The sequence below is a fragment of the Scyliorhinus canicula genome, chromosome 4, assembly GCF_902713615.1.
Source record: "Scyliorhinus canicula chromosome 4, sScyCan1.1, whole genome shotgun sequence".
NCBI classification, from domain to species: domain Eukaryota; kingdom Metazoa; phylum Chordata; class Chondrichthyes; order Carcharhiniformes; family Scyliorhinidae; genus Scyliorhinus; species Scyliorhinus canicula.
In genome coordinates this window covers 24,787,136-24,809,445 of record NC_052149.1, presented here as the reverse complement: position 1 = coordinate 24,809,445, position 22,310 = coordinate 24,787,136, and positions in this window count along the sequence as shown.

The following is a 22,310-nucleotide window of genomic DNA, read 5'->3' as shown; positions in this document are numbered from 1 at the left end:
TTTTGTGAGCAAACTTGGTAGTTCATTTGTACATAAAGGTCTGATAATCACTTGCGAGAGAGATGGTGGTGCAGTGATAATTCCACTGGGTTAGTGACCCAGAGACCAAGAATAATGTTCCAGGGATATGGGTTCAAATCTCCACCAAGGCAGCTGGTGAAATTTAAATTCAGTTAGTAATCTGGAATTGTGTAGCTTGGCTCAGTAATAGTGACCATGAAACCAGTGTCAATTGCTGCAAAAGCCCTAATACACGGCGGCACAGTGGTTATCACTACTGCCTCACAGCGACAGGGATCTGGGCTCAATTCCAACCTCTGGTCACTGTCAGTGTGGAGCTTGTATGTTCTCTCCCCGTGTCTGCATGGGTTTCCTCCAGGTGCTCGATTTTCATCCCACAGCCCGAAGATGTGCAGGTTAGGTGGATTGGCCATGCTAAATTGCCCCTATGTGTCCAAAGGTTGGATGAGGTTAAAGGGTTAGGGTGGGGGGGTTGGGCCTAGGTAGGGCGGTTTCATGGGCAGCACGGTAGCATGGTGGTTAGCATAAATGCTTCACAGCTCCAGGGTCCCAGGTTCGATTCCCGGCTGGGTCACTGTCTGTGCGGAGTCTGCACGTCCTCCCCGTGTGCGTGGGTTTTCTCCGGGTGCTCCGGTTTCCTCCCACAGTCCAAAGATGTGCGGGTTAGGTGGATTGGCCATGCTAAATTGCCCGTAGTATCCTAAAAAGTAAGGTGAGGGGAGGGGGGGGGGGGGGGTTGTTGGGTTACGGGTATAGGGTGGATACGTGGGTTTAGAATAGGGTGATCATTGCTCGGCACAACATCGAGGGCCGAAGGGCCTGTTCTGTGCTGTACTGTTCTAAGTCTAAGGGCGGTCTCTCGAAGGGTTGGTGCAGACTTGATGGGCCGAATGGCCTCCTTCTGCACTATAGGGATTCTATGATTCTATTCTATGAGCTGCCGCCCTTAGCTGGTATGGCTTACATGTGATTCCAGACCCACAGCAATGTGGTTGAGTCTCAACTACCCTCTGAAATGGTGTGGCCAGCCACTTGGCTCATGAGCAGTGAGGGATACGACTTAGGAGCAGGAGTAGGCCACTCGGCCCCTCGAGCCTGCTCCACCGTTCAATGAGATCATGACTGAGCAGATTGTAACTTCAACCTCACGTTCCACCTGTCCCCGATAACCTTTCACCCGTTCCCCTCCCCCTTGTTAATGAGAAATCTAATGAGCTCTGCCTTAAAAATATTCAAAGATTCTGCTTCCACAGCCTTTTGAGGAAGAGAGTTCGAGAGTCATGACCTTCTGACAGAAAAACTTTCTCCTCACCTCTGTCTTAAATGAGTGACCTTTTATCTTTAAACAATGACCCCTGGTTCCAGGGATGGGTAGCAAATGCTGGCTCATCACGGCGCCGAGGGCCCAGGTTCGATCCCGGTTCCGGATCACTGTCCGTGTGGAGTTTGCACATTCTCCCCGTGTTTGCATGGATTTTGCCCCCACAGCCCTGTGGTGAATCACATTCCGCGTAATTCACACTGTTGTTATATGATGTGCTGTATTCATGTTAGCTCGGTATACGAGCAGTTGCGCGGCTCCGCCCATAGGGGGAGATGAGGAGTTTGTACTGGGCTCCACCCTTGGCTCCGCCCATGGCTCCTCCCACTAACCGGAAGTATAAAGCTATGCAGTCGTGAGCCTGCCTGCCAGTTCATCACGTCGCAGGCAGGCCCTGTTGTAAGACTATTAAAACCACTGTTCACTTCCAACCACGTGTCTTGTGAATTGATGGTCACATCAAACCCAAAAGATGTGCAGGGTAGGTGGATTGGCCGCGCTAAATTGCCCCTTAATTGGAAAAAGAATTGGGTGCTCTAAATTTATTTTAAATAAAACAAATGCTGGCCTTGCGAACAACGGTCACATCCCGTGAGAGATTCAATTTTTAAAAGCAGCAGTGAGATAATGATCACATAATGTCTTCTTACAGTGTTGGGTGAGGGATAAGTGCTGGTCAGGATATCAGAATTTCCATGCACTTTTTCAAAATAGTACCATGGGACTACAATATCTTCTTGAAGGACGATTTTCCCCTTAAATATCCAGAGCTCCATGCATTCTTTCCTGTGCTCCCGCTTTTAAAACGGTACCTAATCAGTATTCACACACATTTCCATCAGCAACAATGGTATGTGCTGGATAGATGCAAATTATTTTTTTGATGCAGAGAATTTATGTTGGGCACCGTCAGATTTACTGCCCGGTTCTACGCTGACGTTTTGTTTGCAAATGCAAATAAAATATCCTGAGAGCACCTTTTCCAAGTCGTTAAAATATTGATTTGTTCAGATTTGTTCAGGCCAGATAATCCCAATATTAGCCTAGGCGCTTTGGTGTCAGAGGTTATTTATGTTTTAAAACATAAATCTTGATTTATAAACTTGGTGGCGCAGTATGTTAGACGAGGCCTCTTGGCTTCAAATTCAACGTGGTCTCTTCAGACTGAAGTTCTGAAATGAAAGTGTTTGGACAGTCTCAGGCCCAGTTTTAATGGGATAATACTTAGGACTGGCTGGGAATCAATCCAGAGCTGTGCAACGCTAGACAGTAATAAAAGTAATTTATACCATTGCAAACAATGTAGAGCTTCAGGATGTCGGGCAGCTCTGCAAAGGCTTAGAGGCTGGCCCAAAGTGCCAGATTCCATTCATTTGAGTGGAGCAGTTACAGTCAAGCACCACTGGAAGTACACGTTGTTCACATATATATTTTCATACCATATAAATGAGATGAATTACATAGCTTTGTTAGGCTAACTAGGTTAGTGCTATATCGCACCACCCTGGCTCAGTAAACGATATTTAATTTGCACTAAGGCTTGCAACGGGGCTACTAAGTTTCCTTTATTTTTTTTAATAAATTTAGAGTACCCAATTATTTATTTTTCCAACTTTTAGGGGCAATTTAGCGTGGCCAGTCCTCCTAACCTGCACATCTTTGTATTGTGGGGGTGAAACCCACGCAGACATGAGGAGAGTGTGCAAACTCCACACGGACAGTGACCCGGGGCCGGGATTCAAACCCGGGTCCTCAGCGCGCCAGTCCCAATGCCAACCTCTGCGCCAAATGCCGCCCTTAAGTTTCGTTTATGACTACTCGTCAGCGCTAGTTTTTCATTTTTCAGTGCAGTTTCTTGCTCAAAAGATGCAGTGTCTCACTGCCTGATTATGAAATAGCCACAAACAGTATTCCTAAGGATTGCCTGCTGCTGAAATACACTGCGTGTTAATGTTGGCAGCTCTGCAAAATACCTCCATAAATTCCAAAGTTACTGAAGCCATGCATTTTCACAGTAATTAAGTACAGCTGGACAAGAAGGAGAATTATTAACTTTGATCTGGCTAAATTCCAAACTGAGGTAAACACTAATACTGCGGATTATGGGAGACACTGACATGGGTTTGAAATGCTCCAGAGAAAGACCTGATGACAAATTAGTTTGATGACTGCAAACGTTCAGTCGGAGATACAAAACATCCTCATGATATTTACTGAGCTATTGGAAACTTCCACAAAATATGTCTAAATTTTCTAAATAATGTGTCTACATTTCATCGTTTTCACTGCATTTTTTTCGTTACATTTAAGGCAACTGAGGTTGCATTACAGCTAAATATTTTGTGCATTTTTTGTGTCAGGTCAACTATCCCATTGGAAAATATTCCAAACATCTTAGACATAAATTGGAATCCAGCATTTGCATACAAATTTGACTGCCTTCTTCATTCAAATCTGATACTCAACCAACACTTCAAATCTCATGTTCCATCGGTGACACTTGACAGTAAAGGTGAACCTTTTATTTTTTTTTTAGAGAAATACAGCACAGAACAGGCCCTTCGGCCCACGATGTTGCGCCGAACTTTTGTCCTAGGTTAATCATAGAATTTTGGACAATTTTTCATGGCCAATCCACCCAACCTGCACATCTTTGGACTGTGGGAGGAAACCGGAGCACCCGGAGGAAACCCACGCAGTCACGGGGAGGATGTGCAGACTCCACACAGACAGTGACCCAAGTCGAAATCGAACTTGGGACCCTGGAGCTGTGAAGCAATTGTGCTACCCACAATGCTACCGTGCTGCCCTTAAGAAGTTAACCTACACTCCCTTATTCTACCCTAATCCAAGTACCTATCCAATAGCCGCTTGAAGGTCCATAAATTTTCCGACTCAACTACTACCACAGGCAGTGCATTCCATGCCCCCACTACTCTCTGGGTAAAGAACCTACCTCTGACATCCCCTCTATATCTTCCACCATTTATCTTAAATTTATGTCCCCTTGTAATGGTGTGTTCCACCCGGGGAAAAAGTCTCTGACTGTCTACTCTATCTATTCCCCTGATCATCTTATAAACCTCTATCAAGTCGCCCCTCATCCTTCTCCGTTCTAATGAGAAAAGGCCTAGCACCCTCAACCTTTCCTCGTTTGACCTACTCTCCATTCCAGGCAACATCCTGGTAAATCTCCTTTGCACCTTTTCCAAAGCTTCCACATCCTTCCTAAAATGAGGTGACCAGAACTGCACACAGTACTCCAAATGTGGCCTGACCAAGGTTTTGTACAGCTGCATCATCACCTCACTACAGCTGCATCATCACCTCACAGCCCTCACATTTTACACAAACTTTTCAGATTCCTCAAATTCTCTGATAAAATTAGATTTAAAATGCAAAGACATTGGTCAGAATCTTGTTAAGGTGTCCGGGGTCTCAGGTCTCATCTTCAGGCAGGAGAGTCAACGAGAGCGACCAGCACAGCCTCTGTTCGGGAAAGCCTGTTGAACAACAACCCATAGCCAGTGGTGGTCAATGGCGGACCTTCCCCGGGGGGAGAGGGGCCGGGGGGGGGGGGGGGGGGGGGGAGCGGACGTCTTGACTCCCATGCTCAGCATCGTCACTGGGGAGGCCCTGGCTGCTGCTGGAAGGACAGGCTCTGAAATCCCAGGATCGCGGTATAACCCAGGCCACAGCTCAGTAATATCAGGTGGTGGGGGTGTCGCAGGAGGGGGCGTCACTGGGAGAGGGGTTAAGAGCGGTTAGCAATATTGGTAGGGGGTGTCTCAACCCCTCCCTTTTTCTCAGTGTCAAGTTCCTGAATCAAATGCTGATCAAGCACCCGACATGCCTGCCTACAGTTAGGTTAATTATTTCAAGTAGGCAGACCCTCATATACAATAATGAATGATCAGGGGTGCAATTCTCCGCCCCCCACGCCGGGTGGGAGAATCGTGGGGGGGCTGGGCGAGTCCCGCCACGCTGCCCCGGCACCCGCACGCGATTCTCACATCCCCCCCCCCCAAAACGGCACGCCCAGATTTACAACAGGCCGCTTGGAGAATCGCCGCTCGGCGTTTGTAACGGCCGAGCGGCGATTCTCCGGCCCGGATGGGCCGAGCGGCCTGCCCAATACGATGGGTCCACGCTGGCACCAAACACACCTGGTCGCTGCTGGCGTGAACAGCGCGCGAACGCTGCGTGGGCGGCCTGTGGGGGGGAGGGAGGATCGAGCACCGGGGGGAGGTGGCGCTCAGAATGGGTCTGGCCCGCGATCGGTGCCCACCGATCGACGGGCTGGCGTCTCTAAAGGATGCACTCTTTTACTCCGCTGCCCCGCAAGATCAATCCTCCATGTCTTGCAGGGCGTTCACGGGGAGGACAGCAACCGCGCATGTGTGGGTGACGTAACTTACGCGGCGCCGGCCATGTAATTTACACGGCGCCGCTTTCACAGGGTGCCAAGGCTTGGCGCGCGTAAATGATGCGGCGCCGCTCCTAGCCCCCCGTAGGTGGGAGAATAGGGGGTGAGGAGCGGCCTCCGACCCCAGAGTGAAACACTCCGGTTTTCACTCCGGCGTCGGCACTTAGTCTCCCGTTGGGAGAATCCCGCCCCAGATTCCGTAGTCCAATTTTAATGTTGGAAGATAGAAAAACAAAACATTACCGACTTCTAAGCAATGCCAGATAAGACAATTAGAAGTACTTTTATACATTGATAGAATGGCCATATATGTCCATATTCTTCAATTTAGATATTGGTGTGTTATTGTGTGGACAGACACCAGCAGCAGCAGGATGAGGCCCTTAAATGGCCATTAAGGGACTCAACTGGAAGGTTGGCCATTGGCCTTCCAACCCAGAATTTAATTGGGGCGGAGGTGGGAAGGCGGCAAGGTTTCTGGCACAGCACCATCCCAAAAACACATCTTTGCTGTCTCCGAACTTATCCACCTGCGACAACACAAGAATCTACCGTAGCCTCCATCTCAAAATAAATGGTGGCACCTGTTACTTTTCGAAGTAACGCATATTCCCTATCCAGTCTGCAATGATTTCTTATATCGTTCTTCGGGTCTTCCTTCGTCCCAAGAGTAATATTTTCTCACAAAGTCAATTCATAAATTTGAACTCCTGTCTTTAATTATTATGCACCCAAAGAAAATGCATCAAAGTTTCATAGTTAATTCCTCACAAGCTCTTTGGATGATCCCACACTAAGCAGCAACTTCCTTCCCTTCTTTATGTATTCAGAAAACCCTTGTCAGGGATGCCCTTGTACATTCATTTATCTCTTATCCATGCACATTTACATGCAATATCTCAATATCATAAAAAATTACAGCTCAGAATAAGGGCACCCTGTGCTGTTATTCATTAATTTTCAAATGCTTACCAGATTCCATCTTCATACCTCTTCATACACAAGAATTCCAGCCACTGAAACTGATACATCAATTTTGGCACATTTTCCCTGTAATCTATGCCGTACCATTTCATACTTTATAAAAATAATTATAATAATAATCGCTTATTGCCACAAATGGGCTTCAATGAAGTTACTGTGAAAAGCGCCTTTATTTTTGGCTTCTGCTGTGTTCACCTTTCAGTGGGGTAACTGTTTTGTCTGCAACTGTGTTGCTCGAATCTCTATGATTCACCATTTCAACAACTCTTCCTATTTCCACTCAAACATGTTCCGAACGAGTCAAAATATCCTTCGAGAACAGTAACCAATCTTCCTCCTGGGCAGAGTGCAGCCCTCTATGATAGTCATTGACTTTCTTATTTTTTTCCCATAATTTCTCCTGTTGGCCTTCAACTTTCTTTCCATTTTGGAGGTGATTTGTGTGCAATTTTTTGGTGCCTTTTTCACTACATTATTTTCATGTTGGTTTCTTTTAATGTCTTTCTATTGCCTCACGAGAATGATAGTTTACAAAAATGCAAAATTTATTTTCAATGACTGTTAAACAAAGCATAATGATAACTCTCTGTCTGTCTCAAAGTTATTGATCCGTACCTTTCAAAACTACACTCCTTGTCAAATATTGTCCGAGTGCTGCAGTCAGTGGTGAAGGGATGGCGCTCGATCCCGTGGACCTTGAAAAAAGCTGCCCACAAAGATCTAGCGATCTCTGTGATGTGCATTTCCCCTTTCCTAACTTTAATTCAAATCTGGTGACAAGTCAAGGGCATAGAACATAGAACATAGAACGATACAGCGCAGTACAGGCCCTTCGGCCCACGATGTTGCACCGACATGGGAAGTCAAAAACTAAAGGCCATCTAACCTACACTATGCCATTATCATCCATATGCTTATCCAATAAACTTTTAAATGCCCTCAATGTTGGTGAGTGCACTACTGTTGCAGGTAGGGCATTCGTAAAAAACCTACCTCTGACCTCTGTCCTATATCTATTACCCCTCAATTTAAGGCTATGTCCCCTCGTGCTAGTCACCTCCATCCGCGGGAGAAGGCTCTCACTGTCCACCCTATCTAACCCTCTGATCATTTTGTATGCCTCTATTAAGTCACCTCTTAACCTTCTTCTCTCTAACGAAAACAACCTCAAGTCCATCAGCCTTTCCTCATAAGATTTTCCCTCCATATCAGGCAACATCCTGGTAAATCTCCTCTGCACCTGTTCCAAAGCTTCCACGTCCTTCCTATAATGAGGCGACCAGAACTGTACGCAATACTCCAAATGCAGCCGTACTAGAGTTTTGTACAACTGCAACATGACCTCATGGCTCCGGAACTCAATCCCTCTACCAATAAAGGCCAACACACCATAGGCCTTCTTCACAACCCTATCAACCTGGGTGGCAACTTTCAGGGATCTATGTACATGGACACCGAGATCCCTCTGCTCATCCACACTACCAAGAATTTTACCATTAGCCAAATATTCCGCATTCCTGTTATTCTTTCCAAAGTGAATCACCTCACACTTCTCCACATTAAACTCCATTTGCCACCTCTCAGCCCAGCTCTGCAGCTTATCTATGTCCCTCTGTAACCTGCAACATCCTTCCGCACTGTCTAAAACTCCACCGACTTCATCAGGCATCGAGCAACAGTGATGTCATCAAGCAAGGTGAGCAACCAATCACATTGAAGCATTCTCAAAGACGGCAAATAAGCATGTAGAAAGCAAAAATATACACAATTTTTAAATCATCATGGAGAAATTGAATATGCCACAAATATGAAATTAGATTTTCGCCGCCAGAGATATTTTTGAGTAGTAATTATGAACTTGGGATGTTGTTAAATTTCCATATTTAATGGTGTGTGTGAAGACTCCATAAGTTTCTATCAGTTTCAAAGGAGGTATGACAGCAAATATTGCCGGTTTCACTGCCATTTCTACCACAAAGTACAGGCCCACGAGTTCTCCCTTGCAACTTTCATAAAGAACAATATGATATAGAAAGAGACCATTCATCTCTATGGAATCCAGCGAATCTCTACAGTGCAGAAGGAAGCCATTTGGCCCATCGAGTCTTCACCGGCCATCTGAAAGAGCGCGCTACCTAGGCCCACTCCCCCGCACTATCCTCGTAACCCCACCTAACCTGCATATTGTTGGACACTGAGGGGCAATTTAGCGTGGCCAATCCACCTAACCTGCACAGGTTTGTGGGAGGAAACTGGTAAACATCCTCCTTCAGACAGGGATAGAAGATAGTTTGAACTGCAAACTTCACAGTAGGTACCTCATGCTTCAGCAAACTATCAACAAGTGATGGATTTCAATTGGTGAGTAATAATTATAGAATGAACAAACTGAACGGAGGCCATTCAGCCCATCACTTCGAGAGAGCTATCTAATTGGTCCTGCTCCGTGGCTTTGTCCACTTAGGTCTACAAAATCTCCCTTTCCCCCCGTACCGTTAAAAAATGCTTTATAAAAGACCAATCAAAGTATCGGACCATCTAAAGGGGAAATAAATATATACAAAGCTTGTTGGAATGTGTTATCATTTGCTTGTTTCAACCTGTCGGATTTATATTCTTTCCTGTTTTTGTTAACATCGCTGTTAAATTAATGGAGCATTCTACACCCAGCGAGGCAGGGAAATCCAGTTGTTTCCAGTAATGCAAACAAATTAAATGAACAATAATTGATACCATGATTAAATTGAGGGGTTACACATTAATTCAGGTTTCTTATATATTTGGGTCAATAGTATTTAATTTTTAAAAATTATTTATTTTCCAATTAAGATGCAATTTTAGCATGGCCAAAACACGTACGCTGCACATCTTTTGGGTTGTGGGGGGTGAGACCCACACAGACATGGGGAGAATGTGCAAACTGCACAAGGACAGTGACCTGGGGGCCAGTATCGAACCCGGGTCCACAGCACCGTGAGGCAGCAGTGCTAGCACAGTGGCTAGCAATGTTGCTTCACAGCAGCAGGGTCCCAGGTTCAATTCCTGCTTGAGTCACTGTCTATGTGGAGTCTACATGTTCCCCCTGTGTCTGCATGAGTTTCGTCTGGGTGCTCCGGTTTCCTCCCACAAGTCCCAAAAGACGTGTTTGTTCGATAATTTGGACATTCTGAATTCTCCCTCTGTGTACCCGAACAGGCGCCGGAATGTGGCGACTAGGGGATTTTCACAGTAACTTCATTGCTGTGTTAATGTAAGCCTACTCATGACAATAGTAATGATTATTATTATTATTAACCACTGTGAAATTGTGCTGCCTCCAGGTCAATAGTATTTCTGTGTAATTCTCAGACATATCAATACACACATCTAAATGACAACATAAAACAAAGGGACTTTAAAATCATTCCCACTCTTTACATCAAATGCTGAAAACACTCAGTAGAACTAGATGGCATTTGTGAAGAGGAAAACAGTTAAAATTTCAGGTGAGAAATATAGGAACATAGGATTTAGGAGCAGAAGTTGGCCATTCGGCCCTTGGACCCTGCTCTGCCATTCGATAAGATCATGGTTGATCTGTTTGTGATCTCAACTGCATTTTCCTGTCTGCCCCCCATAACCCTTGACTCCCTTGTCTGTCGACAATCAAATTCAGCCTTAAATACGTTCAACAACCCATTCTCCACTGTTCTCCAGGGAAGAGAGTTCCACAGACTGAAGACCCTTTGAGAAAAAATTTCCCTCATCTCTGTCGTAAAAAGAGAGACCTCTTATTCTTAAACTGTGCCTTCTAATTCTAATCTCCCCAACAAGAGGATACTTCCTCTTGGAATCCACCCTACCATGTTCCCTTGGGATCTTAGGTTTCAATAAGATCACCTCTCATTTTCTAAACTCCTGTGGGTAGCGGCCCAACTGTTCCACCTTTCCTTATGGGGCGGGATTCTCCCCTACCCGGCGGGGTGGGGGGGGTCCCGGCGTAGCGGAGTGGTGCCAACCACTCCGGCGTCGGGCCTCCCCAAAGATGCAGAATTCTCCGCACCTTTGGGGGGCCAAGCCCTCACAATGAGGGGCTAGGCCCGGGCCGGAGCGGTTGGCACCACGCCGACTGGTGCCAAAACCGGCACAACGGCCTTTGAAGCCCGCCGCCTGGCGTCGGGGCTGGCCGAAAGGCCTTCGCTGGTTCGTGTATGCGCCGGTGCGTCAGCTGCCACTGACGTCACCATCGGCGCATGCACGCTGGGGGATTCTCTTCCGCCTCCGCCATGGTGGAGGCTGTGGCGGTGGCGGAAGAAAAGAGTGCCCCCCTTTGCACTGGCCCGCCCGCCGATCGGTGGGCCCCAATCGCGGGCCTGGCCACCGTGGGGGCACCCCCCAGGGTCCGATCGCCCTGCGCCCCCCCAGGACCCCGGGGGCCCGCTCGCGCCGCCGATCCCGCCGCCACCAGAGGTGGTTCAAACCACGGCGGCGGGAGAGGTCTCCCAGCGGCGGGACTTCGGCCCATTGCGGGCCGGAGAATCGTCGCAGGGAGCTCACCGCTCGGCGTGGCGTGATTCCCGCCCCCGCCAATTCCCGGGTGGCGGAGAATTTCTGCCACGGCAGGGCCGGGATTTTCGGCGGCCCCGGGCGATTCTCCGACGCTGCGGGGGGGTCGGAGAATTTCGCCCGAGATAAGTACTTCATCCCAAGATAACCTTTCATCAGATTAACCTTTCATCACTGGTTCTGCTTAAAGTTAAGCCTGATAGTTTCAGAAAACACAAGGAATATTTTTTAAAATTAATTTGCGGGATCTGGGTGTTGTTGGTTAGACCAGTATTTATTGTCCATCCCTAGTTGCCCTTCAGAAGGTCGTGGTGAGTTGTCTTCCTGAACCACTGCAGTCCCTGAGGTGTAGGTACACCCACAGTGCTGTTAGGGAAGGAGTCCCATGATTTTGCCCCAGTGACAGTGAAGGAACAACGATATATTTCCAAGTCAGGGTGGTGAGTGACTTGGAGGAGAATCTCCAGGTGGTGGGGTTCCCATGTATCTGCTGCTCTTGTCCTTCTGGATGGTAGTGGTCATGGGTTTGGAAGGTGCTGCCTAAGGAACCTAGGTGAGTTACTTGTACATACAGCTGCCATTGTTCGTCGGAGGTTGAGAGTTTGAATGTTTGTGGAATAGGGATCAATGGGGTTGTTTGTTCTGGATAGTGTCAAGCTACTTGAATGTTGTTGGAGCTGCACTCATCCAAGGAGAGTATTCCATTACACAGATAGTGGACAGGCTTTGGGGGATCAGGAGGTGAGTTACTCGACGTAGGATTCCTAGCCTTTTTTACCTGGCCTGGTAGTCACAGTATTAATATGGCTAATCCTGTTCAGTAACTGATCAATGGTAACACCCAGGATGTTGATTGTGGGGGATTCAGCGATGGTAGTGCCATTCAATGTCATGGGGCAATGTTTAGATCCTCTCTTGTGGGAGATGGTCACCCATTATTTTTTTTTCCAATTAAGGGCCAATTTAGCATGGCCAATCCACCTACCCTACACATCTTTGGGTTGTGGGGGTGAAACCCGCGCAGACATGGGGGCAATGTGCAAATTCCAGACAGACAGTGACCCAGGGCCGGGATTCGAACCCAGGTCCTCAGCGCCTTAGGCTGCAGTGTTAACCACTGTGCCATGTGCCGCCCTCCAGTGAGTTGTTTAATTGTCCACCACCATTCACGGCTCGATGTGGCAGACTGCAGAGCTTAGATCTGATGTGCTTGTTGTGAATTCACTTAGCTCTATTTATTACTTACTGTTTATGCTGTTTTGGTACACAAGTAGTCCTGTATTGTAGCTTCACGAGGTTGGCACCTCAATTTTTGGTATGCCTGGTGTTGCTCCTGGCATACTCTCCTGCACTCTTCATTGAACCAAGGTTGACCCCCTGGCTTGGTGGTAATGGTAGAGTGGCGGAAATGCCAGGCCCTGAGGTTGCAGATTGTAGTTGAGTAAAATTCTGCTGCTGCTGATGGCCCACAGCATCTCATGGATGCCCAGTCTTGAGTTGTGAGATCTGTTCGAAGTCTACCCCATTTAGCAGGGTGGTAGTTCCACACAACGCGGTGGTGGGTATCCTCAATGTGAAGATGTGACTTTATATCCACAAGGACTGTGCGGTTGTCACTTCCACTGATACTGTCATAGACAGATGCATCTGCAGCAAGTAAGTTGGTGAGGATGAGATTAAGTATGTTTTTCCAAGGGGGCGGCATGGTGGCGCAGTGGTTAGCACTGCTGCCTCATTGCGCCGAGGACCCGGGTTCGATCCCGGCTCCAGTCACTGTCCATGTGTGCCTGGTAGGTGAATTGGCCATGCTAAATTGCCCCTTAATTGGGAGAAATAAAAAGAATTGGTTACTCTAAATTTATTTATTTTTAATAAATAAAGATGCAGAAAATACGTTTTTCCCTTTGGTTGGCTCCCTCACCACCTACTGCAGTTCCAGTCTAGCAGCAATGTCATTTATGACCTGGCCAGGTCAGTCTGTGGTGGCACTACAGAGCCACTCTTGTTGATGGACATTGAAGTATCTCATCCAGAGCATATTCTATGCCCTTGCCACCCTCAGTGCTGATTCATCAGTTGATGGTGGCCAGTATGTGGTAATCAGCAGGGGTTGTCTTTGCCCATGTTTAACCGGAAGCCATGAGACTTCATGGGGTCCAGAGTTGATGTTGAGGGCTCCCAGGGCAACTCCCTCCCTTCCAAATATATGAGAAACCTGAATTAATGTGTAACCCCAGAGGTGTGCCGCCACATCTGCTGGATCTGTCCTGCCGGTGAGACAGGACAGGGTCGGCAGGGCTGAGTTTGCCGTTGTCGTTTCCGGTGCCTGGTTCAATGCCGGGTGGTCCGTCCGGTTTCGTTTTTGTAGTAGTTGAATACAACTGAGTGGCTGGCTCGGCCATTTCAGAGGGCCTTTAAGAGTCAGCCACATTGCTGTGGGTCTGGAGTCACATGTAGGCCAGACCAGGTAAGGATGGCAGATTCCTTCCCTAAAGGAAATTAGTGAAGCAGACACATTTTTACGACAATTGGCAATGGTTTCGGGTTCATTGTTAGACACTTAATTTCAGATATTTTATTGAGTTTAAATTCCACCACCTGCCGTCCATCATTTCACAGTTCCTTCAGGATCCAACCTATTTCTCATTTGTTTTTTTCTCCTTCAGCAGAGAGGTAGATGTTAAATCAATTTAGTTTTGAATTCTCCAAAATTATTACATCAGATGGAAAAATCTCGACAGGTTGATGTTCTTGCCATGAAGAAACTGCTCCTTAACTTCGTGTTCTTCGATTCGCTTTTCTAGTTGGACAGAAAATTCCTCTCTCCTATCATATTTTCAGTTTCCTTCAATGTTACAGAAACTTACATCATGCCTACCATCCCAACATTCTTATTTTTCCATTGAGTTAAATTTCAATTCCAGAGCCTTCTTTTATAGCTTTGTAATCATCTTTTCCATTGCCGTGACATTTCTTTGGAACTATGGAAACAATGGGGCCCCATTTGCTTTGATCTAAGTTTCTATTCATTTTCTTCAAAATGTCAAACGATAAATATTTTCACCAGCAAAACAGCTATTATTCCATTCGGTTAACTTAATGAGCAGGTAAGAGTTGAATCATTAAAGAGTTCAAGTAAACTCCGATATATGATTAGTTTAATTGTTTTTTTTAATACATAAGTTGGATTCAGAGGAATAGAGGGTGTGGTGGGAGTGGCGGAATGTAGGGCAGGATTTGGAATAGGGAGCGTCGAGGTTGTGGGAGGGATAAGTAAACACGAGGATATGAATTTTTCATTTGTAGCATGGAGGAGCTGGAAGGCAATGTGGGTCAGTAAGGGTGTTACAAATGCTGTTTCTTTCAGCTCTTTAAAGACAGTTTCTTCATGTCTTCAGCTTGATCAACCAACAGCCATCAACTCAACTCCACCCAGCATTATCTTTCATCCATAAATATTCCCATCTCAAATTGACCTACGACAACTCTCAATTGGTTATCCAAAAGCAAAATGTACAGTAGTTGGCATGAGAGAGGAAACAGCCAGCAAAGTTTTAGATCAGCGGAAATTGAAGGGTGGAGGATGGGAGGCTAGCCAGGACGGCATTGCAATAACCAGATTGGAAATTGTGACGGTATGGATAAAGGTGTCAGCATCAATGGGCAGAGGTCGGGGTGAGAGAGGAAGATATTACAATGGTGGAACTGGACATTTTTGTTACAGGCAAGATACAAGATTGGAATACCTCTCCAGAACCGAATAGGAGGTTTTGAGGTTGTGAACAGTCTGCTTCAGTAATACACAGTGGCCAAGGTGGGTGTTGGTGTCAATAGTGGGGTACAGAGTTTGGTTACAAAGAAAGGACAGGGCAGAGCTGATATGAAATATTTTGCTTTTGGATTGAGAATTGTTATAGGCCAATTTGAGACGGGAATATTTATGGATGAAAGATAATGCTGGGTGGTGTTGAGTTGATGGCTGTCGGTTGATCAAGCTGGAGACATGAAGAAACTGTCTTTAAAGAGCTGAAAGAAACAGCATTCAACAATGTAGAAAGTATAAAAATTTACAGGTTTCGAAGGTGCTGCCAAAGGAGCCTTGTTGGGTGGCTGCAGTGCATCTTGTCGATGGTACACACGGCTGCCACTGTGCACCAGTGGGGGTGGGAATGAATGTTTGTGGAAGGGGTGTCAATCAATCAGGCTGCTTTGTCCTGGATAGTGTCCAGCTTCTTGAGTAAAAAAGGAAATTACTGCAGATGCTGGAATCTGAAACCAAAGAGAAAATGCTGGAAAATCTCAGCAGGTCTGGCAGCATCTGTAAGGAGAGAAAAGAGCTCACGGGCGCGATTCTCCGCACTCACGCCGGTTCGGAGAATAGCGGGCCACGCAGATTTTCACAGCGACGCCGGTCCGATGCCCTCCCGCTATTCTCCGAACCCCGCACAAACTACACGTCGGCTTTCCCGGCAAAGGCCTCGACAGACCCCCGACACGACCAGAATCCCGACTTTTTGGTACCCCGCTATTCTCCGGCCCGGATGGGCCGAAGTCCCGACGTCATCACGCCATGTTTTCACGCCGGCCAACACACCTGCTTTTGAAGTTCGTCAACCAGTCGTGCTGGCTGACGAGAGTTTCGAGGAGGTGAGCGCACCGCTCAGCGCACTGCTGGAGTCTGGCCACAACGGGGAAGGCATCTCCGAGAACGGGAGGGGGTACCAGAGCGGGGGGGATGTGGGAGACGGAGGGGGGTGGGGGAGACAGAGGGGGGAGTGTGGGAGACGGAGAGGGGAGTGGGGGAGACTGAGGGGGGAGTGGGGGAGACGGAGGGGGGAGTGGGGGAGACGGAGGGGGGAGTGTGGGATACGGAGGGGGGAGTGTGGGAGACGGAGGGGGGAGTGGGGTAGACTGAGGGGGGAGTGTGGGAGACGGAGGGGGGAGTGGGGGAGACTGAGGGGGGAGTGTGGGAGACGGAGGGGGGGAGTGGGGGAGACTGAGGGGGGAGTGTGGGAGACGGAGGGGGGAGTGGGGGAGACTGAGGGGGGAGTGTGGGAGACGGAGGGGGGAGTGGGGGAGAATGAGGGGGGAGTGTGGGAGACTGAGGGGGGAGTGTGAGAGACTGAGGGGGGAATGTGGGAGACGGAGGGGGGGAGTGGGGGAGACTGAGGGGGGAGTGGGGGAGACTGAGGGGAGAGTGTGGGAGACGGAGGGAGGAGTGAGGGAGACGGAGGGGGAGACGGCGGGGGAGTGGGGCAGACGGAGGGGGGAGTGGGGGAGATGGAGGGGGGAGTGGGGGAGACTGAGGGGGGAGTGGGGGAGACTGAGGGGGGGAGTGTGGGAGACGGAGGAGAGAGTGGGGGAGACTGAGGGGGGAGTGGGAGTGGGGGGGGGGTGTTAGGGAGAGAGTGAGCGAGTGACTCGTCCAACCCCGGTTACAGAATGTCTGCCACCATGCCATGGTGTGCCGGTCACGAGGACACGGCCGCTGGTTGCCCTGTGGCTTACGGACACAGGCCACTGACGCACCGGTGACGAGGACGTAGTTAACTGCCCGTTGGATGCAGAAAGTGACCAGGGGTTAGGCTGCCCGTGTGTCAGCAGCGCGACCAGGCCACCGGGACACACAGGTATCCCGTGGCAGGCGGCTGCCGAGGTGTCGACTAACCTCCGTCTAACATTTCCCGTTTCTCTGCCCCCCACCACCCTTCTGTAGGTTAGCACAATGTCTGTGAACTGAACGGCTATGTTCTGCGCAGTGGTTGGGGCCGCTGCACTGCATTTGGAGATGGAGCAGCATCCACAGCCACAACCTGCAGTGGATGCAGGGCCAGCTGCAGCAGCAGAGGGAAGGGCCGAGGAGTTGCCAGTCGGCGAGCAGCAAGGGGGGGGGGGGGGGGGGGGGGGGGGGAGGAGGAGGAGGGGGAGGAGGAGAGAGTGAGGGTGCAGCCACGGCGCCAGAGGCGACGACCAAGTCCGAGGGTGTACCGTGTCCGGATCTCCTTCCAGACAATGACGGACATCACCTGCAGGAGGAGACTCCGGCTGAGTAGGCAGACGGTGATACATATCTGTCACCTCGTGGCGCACCTCGCCCCACGTGGAACGGGGGGAGGACACGCGATCCCGGTTGCCATCAAGGTGACGGTCGCTCTTAACTTCTATGCGACCGGCTCCTTCCAGTCTCCGAGCGGGTACGTCTCCGGGATCTCCCAGTCATCAGTGCACAGGTGCATCCGGGATGTGACCGACGCCCTCTATGCCATCGCGGACCGCTACATCACCTTTCCCGAGGACCAAGCAAGTCAAGACTCACGAGCTCGTGGATTTGCCAGCGTTGCCGGGATACCGAGGTTGCAGGGGGCAATCGATTGTGTTCACGTCCCCATGCGCCCGCCTGCAGGGGACAGGGAGGTGTTCACAAACAGGAGGGGGACATACTCCATGAATATCCAGGTGGTATGCGACCCCCACATGACGTTCATGAACGTCTGTGTAAGGTTCCCAGGGAGTGTGCATGACTCCTACATACTGGCGCAGTCGTACATCCCTGCGATGTTTGAGGGAAGTCCCCCCCGGCTGAGGGGCTGGTTGCTAGGTGACAGGGGTTATCCGCTGAGGTCTTGGCTGATGACGCCTATACGGAGGCCTCAGACCAATGCGGAAACCCGATACAACGAGGCCCATGCAGCAACCAGGGGTGTGGTGGAGCGCTGCCTTGGCCTCCTGAAGATGAGATTCAGGTGCCTGGACCGCTCCGGAGGGGCCCTGCAGTACCAGGCCGACAGGGTCGCTCGCATTGTTGTGGTCTGTTGTGCGCTGCACAACATCACGATGCAGAGGGGAGATGACCTGCTGCAGGAGGCGGAGGGAGAAGCCAGTGGCAGTGGTGCCAGCACAGAGGAGGAGGAGGAGGAGGAGGAGAGGGAGGAGGAGGAGGAGGAGGCTGGCGGAGTGGCGGGCGCAGCACGCAGACACGACCCAGGTGCTGGTGATGTCCTGACCCATTGCCTCCACCGCGGATGCCACCCGTGCGGTGTCGGTCTGGGTTGCTGCCATGAGCGGCACCACTCCCTGCCCCTGGACGCGGTTCGACTCCTCTAACAGCGTCTGCAGAGTCTGGAAGACAGCCCTCATCCCGTCATTGTGTCCCTGGGTTGCTTGATGCATCGGCTGTGCGGGTGGGTTGAGAAACTCCAGGAACTCGGAAAACGTCTGGGAGCCAGCTGGATGCTGGGCCTGGCCTGCCCTCCGCCAGTCCGGGCCCTCGGCTGCTCCGACCTCCACCTGCTGTACCTGCTCAGCTGTGATGTGTGACCCAGACTGTGACCCAGGAGCCTCATCACTAAATAGCCCAACCGGGGTGAGTGTCTCTGGGATGGTGGATGGTGTGGGAGATAGCTGTGCCGCAAGCTCGAGGTTGTCTTGGGTGCACGCCTCCTCTATGTCATCGGCCCGCTGAGAGGCCGCAGGGCGTTCGCGGGCCATTTCTCTCTCGCCGCCCTCTGGGCGTCCTGCTCCACAGATTCGGTTGGGGAGGATGGGACTCCCCGCTGATCGGGCACCCTCTGTTGTGCGGCCCCGGGTGAGGTGGGGGCAGATGCCTGTGTCCGCCTGGAGGCAGATGGCCCTGGTCGTTCGGCATCACGTCCTAGGGAAGAGAATGAAACGGGTTATTTAGAGACGCTCGGCCGGGCGCTGGACGGTCCCAGTGGGCAGGGTGTGAAGGGACAGAGGATGGGGGAGGTGTTCCAGTGGGCAGGGTGTGAAGGGACAGAGGATGGGGGAGGTGTCCCAGTGGGCAGGGTGTGAAGGGACAGAGGATGGGGGAGGTGTCCAAGTGGGCAGGGTGTGTGAAGGGACAGAGGATGGGGGAGATGTTCCAGTGGGCAGAGTGTGAAGGGACAGAGGATGGGGGGGGGGATGTTTGTCATGCAGGGTTGTCTCACTTGTTGCAGCTCCGCCAACCTCGCATTGCGCGATCTCCCGGGTGGCAATCCCCCAACAAGGTCCAGTGCCCTCTGCTCAAACGTGGTGAGGGGGTGCAGGATGGGCGAACCCCCTCCCGTCTTGTTCCGCTCACGGGTGTTGTGAGCGGTCTTGTCCTGTTTGGGGAGGGGGCATAGGTAGATCATTACAATACGGCAGGTATCAGCAGTCCGTTCAGATACTGGCACAGTTTGGGGGTCAAGTTGTAATAAGACCATTGCATCTCTCCACGGGGGCCAGAGCGCTGGGTCTGTGACTACTTTGTGAACCACCCTCAACTCACTCTGCCCCAATCCCCCTCCACCCCACGTGCCGGGGTGGGGGTGGGGGGGGGGGGGGGGGTGGGGGGAAGGAGGTGGGTGATTAAGTAAAGAGGGGAGGGATGGTTGTGACCCGGGGGCACCCTCTTGGCACTTACCCTGGCAGCCCTGGTGAGGTCGTGCATCTTCTTCCGACATTGCTCTGCAGAGTGAGGGGTCTGCCCCACAGCACTGACGGCAGCAGCCACCTCACGCCAGGCCTGGCGCACCGCGCTGGCAGGGTGGCGATGCCCTGTACGCGGGCAGATGAAGCCCCTCCTCTGCTCGATTGAATCCAGCAGCGTCTCGACGTCAGCCTCCAAGAATCGCGGGGCTGCTCTAGCTATTTTCTCTCCTTACAGATGTTGCCAGACCTGCTGAGATTTTCCAGCATTTTCTCTTTTGTTCCAGCTTCTTGAGTGTTGTTGGAGCTGCACTCATCCAGGTGGTATAATCTCAGTTGATGTTATGACTGGACTGAAGATCCCAGAATGGAACCCAAGTCAAAAGGCCGCAACATTTACTTTTTATTTTAGAAAACATGGAGGAACAGTCACAGGACCACTAATTCTTTTTTTTTTAACACATTTAACGGACTCAATTCATATCTTTTTCCCAATTAAGGGGCAATTTAGCCTGGCCAATCCACTTACCTTGCACATCTTTGGGTTGTGGGAGTAAGACCCATACAAATACAGGGAGAATATGCAAACTCCACATGGGCATTGACCCAGGGCCGGCGTCGTGAGGCAGCAGTGCTAACCACTGTGCTACCATGCCGCCCCTCACTAATTAATTTTAGCAACAAGAAAATAACATTTATTAAACATGAAAAGTTTGACTGTGATACATTAACCCTTTGCTCCCCTGAGCGTCACAAATGTACCCAGATGTTATTGTTAACATGAGTTACAGCATATATCTTAGGCTATAATGGTCCCTTTAAACACACAGGTTGGCTGTGGTCAGACTGATTCCAATCTGAACCCAATTGAATGCCTGTAGATTTGGACACAAAATTGCCCCCAGGTGATTCTTATACCATGAGCCACCTTGCCTCACTGAATTTCCACACGAGTGATTTCAAATTCCACTCGCATAAAGACACACTTTCAAATCATCTTTTAAACAATGCTTTCCTCAACAGCTCCCAGCCAGATTTTACACCTCTGCCTTCAGGTTTCCTTTGTCTCGGCTGTTGCACAAACTCTTCACAATCGCTTTAACTATCGATTCCCAAACTGTATTAAGATGACTCCAAACTTTTGATTTACCTCTGAAGTCTGCTTTCCCACTTAAAATCTGGTTACTGCAGCTGTCCCTTTAACTCAGAAGACTTCACCTGCTTTTTCCTTGAATTCTCCCGAATAGAACCTTGTTCAACATCTTGGTCCCTGTTCCCTTAACTTTAGTCTTCCTAAGACATTCTTTCTGTCCCAATTCGCTGGTTGTCTGGGCCTTATCTGCTTCTTTAGGAAGTATGTCTTTTATCAGACCCCTGTATCCTGTCCAGCTTTTCGTCCTTGGCAGAGTTGAGAGACGTTCACTCCCTGGCTCTGTGTCTTCAACTACCCTGACGTCCAGCTAAACTAAGAATAATAAGGAAATCCCAACCCTCTGGAAAGTGCCCCTCTGGTTAATAAGCAATGATTTTATGTTTCTGCCACCTTGTTTACTTTTCACACTGCAACCTCTCAAGCACAACAGAAGCACAGTTTGAATCAAAACCTAAACCCTGCACATGCAAACACCTTTGTCCAGCCGGATCCTAAATATAGATTTATCCTCCCTTACACAGAAACTCTAAATTAAACCCACAAATCTATACCTTAATTCTATTATTTAATATAAATCCCTCAAAACTGTAGTGATATCATGGTTGTGTTGTAATTCATTGACTGACCACTAGGAGTCTCATTAGTATATAAGTGAATGTTAGAGTCAGGGAGTCAGATTGATTAGGGAACTGAGCTAGAGAGGTTGCTTTGCATGTCAATACTGTTATTCATCTGTTGTTTTGTGTATATTTGACCCACAGTTAAAGCTAATAAATCGTTTATAGCTTTAGCTACATGTGTTCTTGTAATCTAAATCATGCCATCCGACAAGAACATTACATGGTACCAGAATTGGATGGTATTAAACACTGAGAAAGCCTGCCACGAGGTCCACAGAGATTTGAATATTTTTCAGACTGCAAGAATGAACCACATGGAGTCATTGAAACCACCAATGAGTCTCAAATTTCATGGTAACGTGGACAGTACCTGGTGTGTGTTTAAACAACAATTTAATCTGTTTCTTACTGCAGTAAATTTAGGCAATCAATCAGATTCACGTAAGGTAGCGATGCTCCTATCAGCGGCAGGGCCAAAGCAATTGCTTTGTTTAATACGTTTAAATTTGCAAACGATGAAGATAGTAAAAGTTTAAGGAAGTGATTTGATTAAAATTGCACCCCAGAAAGACTGACATTTATGAGCGCTATGTGTTTAGATCACACTTGCAAAAGACAGAAGAGTCCATCAATCATTTCATCACAGATTTAAAGTCAAAAGCTAAAACCTTTAATTTTTCTGCGGCAGAATATTCCATGATTCGGGACCAAATTGTGTTTTGGAGTGAATGAAAATAAGCTGAGGAACAGTTGCTGAGGGAATCGGAGCTGTCTTTTGAACAAACAGTTTTGATTTTTCAGGCTCATGAGCGAGCAGCAGAGCATTCT